The following is a 6,000-nucleotide window of genomic DNA, read 5'->3' as shown; positions in this document are numbered from 1 at the left end:
TGACTGCACATTGACGCCGACATCATCCTAGTGCAAAGACAAAAACAACAAGCATGCATGCTACAAACTTTACCCGAGTCATTTAGACAGCCGTTAGCACATGATTCTCCTTATGGGGACCTGATATGTTTAATATGCTGCTGAGAATATAGCCCAGAAGAAGCGGATAGTATAGCTTTTATTTTGGAAAGAGACATTTCTCTGTAATAAACTCTCTTTTCCAAAGATGAGTGATTCCTCAATCAGATACAGGGCTCGCAAAATCGCTAGCCCGACGTCCTGGGGCTAGCGATTTTTCCAGTCGGGCTACCAAAATCTATCTCTGCCCTGCCCGTCCGGCTATTGTAGGAAGGAAAAATATATGTCAATGCTTTTGCATTCTTTCGGAAATGTAGCTGGGTAATTATGTCATTGGCATTGGTGAGCCACTGTCAATATGTGACATATTGAAATCGCGTTTGAATTTGCGCTTGTTTTTTTGCTTTCACTTTGCAATCACGTGAACTGTGTATAGAGAGCGACAGCACTGATCTGTGAGTGATGATAATTTGTGCACCAATTCCTCTGACATTGTCTTATTAATCGTTAGCTTACAACGCAAACATGACAAGTGAAATCTCCCGCAGCAAGCTTAAACATGTGAGAGGTTGATCGCGCAGAGAATCGCTGAGCTTATGTGAGTGCGTGTGTATAAGCAGCAGGATATATATTTTAGTTCTGCTGAGCCAAATAAGACAGGTCAGGGTGAAGAAGTGACAGCCAAAGAAAAGCTTACCGCAAAACGGAAAAGTTATGACAAATCAGACTATAAGGCAAAAAGAAAGTGCAGCTTTATGGTTTCATGGACAAAAGAATTTCTGTGGCTGCGATATGATGAGCTAAATAACCAGGGCTGCACATAAGTGGTCCGCAGGTGCGCATTCGCTGTCAAAATAAAAAACACGCACAAGGGTTAGGGTTAAATTTAAAAACTGTACTTTTGAGTTAAAATATATATTTATAATTTTAATAAATGACAAATTAAAAAGGCATGAACATTTTACTTTGTATCGAAAAAATATCGAACCGTGACACCAAAGTATCAAACCGAACCGTGAATTTTGTGTATCGTTGCACCCCTAATTAATATATATATATATATATATATATATATATATATATATATATATATATATATATATATATCTTTGCCATTAATGTGAAAGTTTCTGTGACTCATTGAGATTTATCATCATTGTAAGGTTGGTAAAATAAGAGCCTCATACAGGGCATGCCTTGTGCTGAAGTAAAGTGGAGTGTTTTACTTCTGCCAGCTTTGGCTGAGCTTAAATGACATCTGTGTGTGTAGGTGTATATGCATGCTCGCAGGCATGCACAAGTCCATGTTTGTCCGTGTGTGTCTCCCCCTGTATGCACATACACGTGTCTGGTTTTTTGTGCTTGCTGCTGCGTGTGCATGCCCATCACTCAGCCTTCAGCTGGGCAAACCTGGAGGATTGCGTCACATGCAGAGAAAAGCAAGGTCCTCGCCAGTAAACTAGTCTTTAATTGCATTGCAACTGAGAACAGATTGCTGAGGAAACAAGGGGCTCTTTGTGAGTGCCTGTTCATCTCAACGCACCTCATATTTTGTGCAGACCACCGACCCCCACCAGCATTTACTATAAAAAACAAAGCCAGCAATTAAAAGACTAAGTGTTTGCAAACATGCTCACATGCAGACACCCTGTGTGTGTGGGTGTGTGGGTGAGTGGGTGTGTGGGCAAGCGTGTATGTGTGTGCCAGCAGTTGCAGTTCATAAATGATGGCCTTAACGACAAGAGATAATGGCACAGTTTACATAGTACTGTGGGCAGTAGTATAATATCATCTGTCCCCAATAACTTCACACAATGAGAAGCCAACGATTTTTTTTCTTTTTTGTTTTTTATTATTAATGTTACGTAGCAACAATAACCCCGAGATGAGTGTGAGAAAGAAAGATTTGACCAGTGATTTTTGTAAACGAAATTTCAAACAATGAGCACAAAAAGTTGAAGTAATTGCAGGTGATTGTAGGATTCTGAGTAGCAAGACTTGGTAAATTGTAATAAAGCTTCTTTAGATATCCTATAAAGAAAAGTTTTAAAATGTTACTTTTATGGAGAAAATAATTATGAAGAGTCAGCAGTCTATAAATAAGTAATAAATAGGTTTTTAACCAAAGTGTAATCAAATGAAACACTGAATGTTAGGTTTATATTGTTGGATTGTCATTTATGCTTAGAAATATATATATTTATATATGCTTAGAAGTATATAATCTAAGTGCATACATTCATCTGAGTATGACTATCTGAGTGTGTGTGTGTTCCTGTCTAGCTATCCTTGTGAGGACCGAAATCCGCATTCTACTATACTTGAGAACCAACAGTCACTTGTGAGGACACACAAACCGGTCCTCACAAATCTGAAGGCATTTTTGAGACTCAAAATGTGGTTTTAGTGTCAGGGTTACAATTAGGTTATGGTTAGGTTTTCGGTTAGGCATTCGTTTTTAATGGTTAGGGTTAGGGTAAGCGGCTAGGGAAAGCATTATGTCAATGAAGGTCCTCACTAAGATAGCTGAACGGGCTTGTGTGTGTGTGTGTGAGAGAGAGAGAGAGAGAGAGAGAGAGAGCGAGAGGGGGACTGATGATAGATCTAGGCTGGGTGGTGGTGGTGGTCTGGCTATGATGTAAACCAGATGTGGAGTGGATGCAAACTTTTGTACCCAGTGGGGAGAATGAACCCAGTGTATATGTGTGTGTGTGTGTGTGTTTGTGCATGGAGCGCACCCTCACTGATTACTAATCCAATGTAATTTTGCTTTGCACCAACCACATTTGGCAGTGCGGGGATGCTGTGCTTGCTGGAATGAGCTCATGCTTCATATAACTGATCCATAAATTCCATAGGCTTCATACAGTATAGCCACTGCTGGTCTAGATCTCAGGAGTTTGAGTAGTTTTATTTATATTTTTCTAGTGACTTAAAATGTCAATACGTGGCAGTTATAGGTCAGCGTGTTTAAGCTGATATAGAGATTCATGTGGAGGACTGATCATTAGCTTTATTTGGAAGTCAGTTTTCCCAGAAAGACTACCTGAGAAACAAGTCACGCATTACTAATATGGCGATTTCAAAGCAAGAACAGCTACTCAGAATGAACCAAATCCCTTTTTAACAAATTAGCCAAATCTAATCAACCTATTTGCAAGAGTGTGATGCTTTCATTTGTTGAACCATTTTCATAGCACAGGCAGCATAGTGTATTTGCAGCAATCTATTAGATCATCTTACCAAATCGGTGCGCCCTCTCTTATTTGTACTTTCTTAAAATGTTATTAGGCAAGAATGAACAGACTCACTGAAGTGGTCAGGTGTTTTCAATGGATGCCAAGAGGGCAAGGATTACATGAATAAACTGGTGTATAGAAAGGAGTAGAATTCACTGAGGCAATTCACGTGGAGCAGATTTATTTAATTGCCCTTATCTTAGTATCATGAATGCAGAGTCTGTTTTAGGATAACCAGCTTATATTTTGAGTCTCCACCCTGATGTTACGCTTTCTGTTACTATTTCTACAGGAGTCTAATCTATAGAGCCTGAATGTTTTTTAAGATAAGGCTGTTACTGTCATGGTCCTGGGTCATTTTGACCCAGTGTTCTTAGTTTTCCTGTGGTTTTGTATTTCGTTCCTTATGTTCATTGGATTGTTTGGTTTGGTATTTGGACCCCCCCCCCCTTTATCCATGCTGTTATTGTGGTGTTTGTTCTGGTACCGTGTTCCCGTCCTTTGTGTTCTGTGTTCTCCTCATCCCCTCGTGTATTCATCCTTGTTCTCTGCCTCTCTCTCTGTGCTCTTCTCTGTGTACTGTGTTGTATTTAAGGTCCACATCTTGGTGTCAGTATTTTCAGTTTCGTGTCCTCCCTGCCCGGTCATGAGTAATTGTCTTCAGCTGTGTTCCCCGTGTGTTCCCACTTCCCTCATTACCTTCTGTGTATTTATGTCAGAGTGTCCCTTTGTTCTGTGTTGCGTCGTCCCTCTAGGTTGTGTGCATTTACCGTGTCTTCCCAGCGCCTCAGCTTTAGTTGCTCCCAGTATAGTTTTTGTATGACTTCTTATGTTCCTGTTAATAAATACCTGCCTTTGAGTTCATCCCCGTGTGTCTAGAGCCGTGCATTTGGGTCCTCTTTCGCCTTCACACAGCCGCCGCATGACAGTTACATGAACACAATGTGTTTAAGCTTCTCTAATGTTTGGCTGCTGCATGTGGAGTGTGTAGACAAAAAAAGAAAGAAATCTATATGTATATTTGTGGTAAATGTTTCTTAAAATGATTACAGGAAATGTATGTGTATGACTGCACTGTGAATAACTGAAATTACAGTTTCTCACATACATCATTAGCTTCTTCTGGAGTGAAAAGCTGCAGGGAGCCAAATACAACCCCCCCAAGCATCATTTTCTGTACACTTACCCACAATAAATTTAGTCTGTAAGCACAAATATTAGCATTCATGTGTCAGAACTTCAGAAATAAGCAGCAGTGTTACAATGGCTCACAAGGCATCTGTCAAACAACATCTGAAAGAAAAATGACCTCAGCTACTACCAGTGGCAGTCCGGGCATGAAAAACGGTCCGGTATGCGGGCACCGAGCAGCACCTCGATCAGCTTTTTTTTTTTTGACTTCTTGAATTTTCCAGTATTCCAAATAACTACTAATCTAAATATCAGTGAAAATGCAGATTAAAAATTACATTTAGCTGTTTGCACGCAACTCTGCTGAAACATAATTAAAATGTCTGAAAAAGACTTATCTACAAAGTCCCAGAAAAAAAGAATTGGTGAGTATGTGAGTGTGACATGCAAGAAGCCCAGCCATAGAAAATTAAACTGGGGATCCACTGCTGATGGCACTTGCTGTGGGGATGTCCTCCATTTTTACCAACTTGGTGAAAATGATGCATATGGGGAATGTGCAAAAGATCTGAACTGTTAATAAGGTTTCTGTGATATTCTCTGGGCAGATAATCGGGACTGCTGTGGAGATGGCACTAAATAAGTAGCAGCGGTGTTTACAAGCTAAGAGAAGCATTTGGAAACAAACCGTGGTTGAAGCACTGATAGCAAAACTGGCTTTACATCACAATGGCTTCTATAATTACACTTTTCAAGATTTTCATTTATGCTATCTTGTCTTGTCTTATCTTGTAAAGAACTGTGTGATTTTTATGCCATTGCAAATCTTAAATGTAACACAGACAATAAAATCAGCGTGGCTGCTGGCCTGGTAGTGTCTATAGTACGAACAGTGTTTATAAGAGATACTGGAATTATTATTCTGTTTTTCTACAATTAAAGTTGACCTTTATATTACTAAAGCATTTTCCCTAAGTGGAAGTATTTGTGGATTTCTTTTTATGTGGTTAGTGTAAAAAGTTATGCAAGACCTGGAAATTAACAGTCTCTATTTGTAGTGTATTAAAAAAATATTCCTCCTTCAGTGTTACAAACTGAAACCAAGCCTTTGATAAAAAAGCCTACAGATATTAACAGACAGTAATGGACTTTCCCCATCTCCTGATAAAAGCCTGGGACGTTTCTCAGTCATTTGGTCTTACTGGAACTGCTGTCCCTACAGCATAAGTTGTAACATCATGAAGCAAAGATGCTTCCTCTGCCAAAAGGTCCCACTCTGTTGCAAACTCCCAAGGGGTCTCTGTGTGCCCCAACTCACCGCCTTTCTGTCTTGTCTGGAAAACTGGAATGAAAGTAAACTCTGGTGCATAGCTCACATGGAATGACAACAGCATAAAGAACTGTTCTGGTACTTTGCAGATGAGAGGAAGAGGAAAAAATGACCTGTGGTCATCTATGTATACTTTCTGGAATGCCTTTTCTTTCCCATACAAACATCTTTAGGAGTTTCTCCTGGTTCTGTTATGGGAAAAGGGCCTTTTTCCATCACAGA

The sequence above is a fragment of the Aulonocara sp. 'chitande type north' Nkhata Bay genome, linkage group LG20, assembly GCF_057382095.1.
Source record: "Aulonocara sp. 'chitande type north' Nkhata Bay isolate Kocher_YH1m ecotype deep benthic linkage group LG20, A_spYH_male_GT1.1, whole genome shotgun sequence".
NCBI lineage: Eukaryota > Metazoa > Chordata > Actinopteri > Cichliformes > Cichlidae > Aulonocara > Aulonocara sp. 'chitande type north' Nkhata Bay.
Note: the sequence above shows the minus strand (reverse complement) of the source record.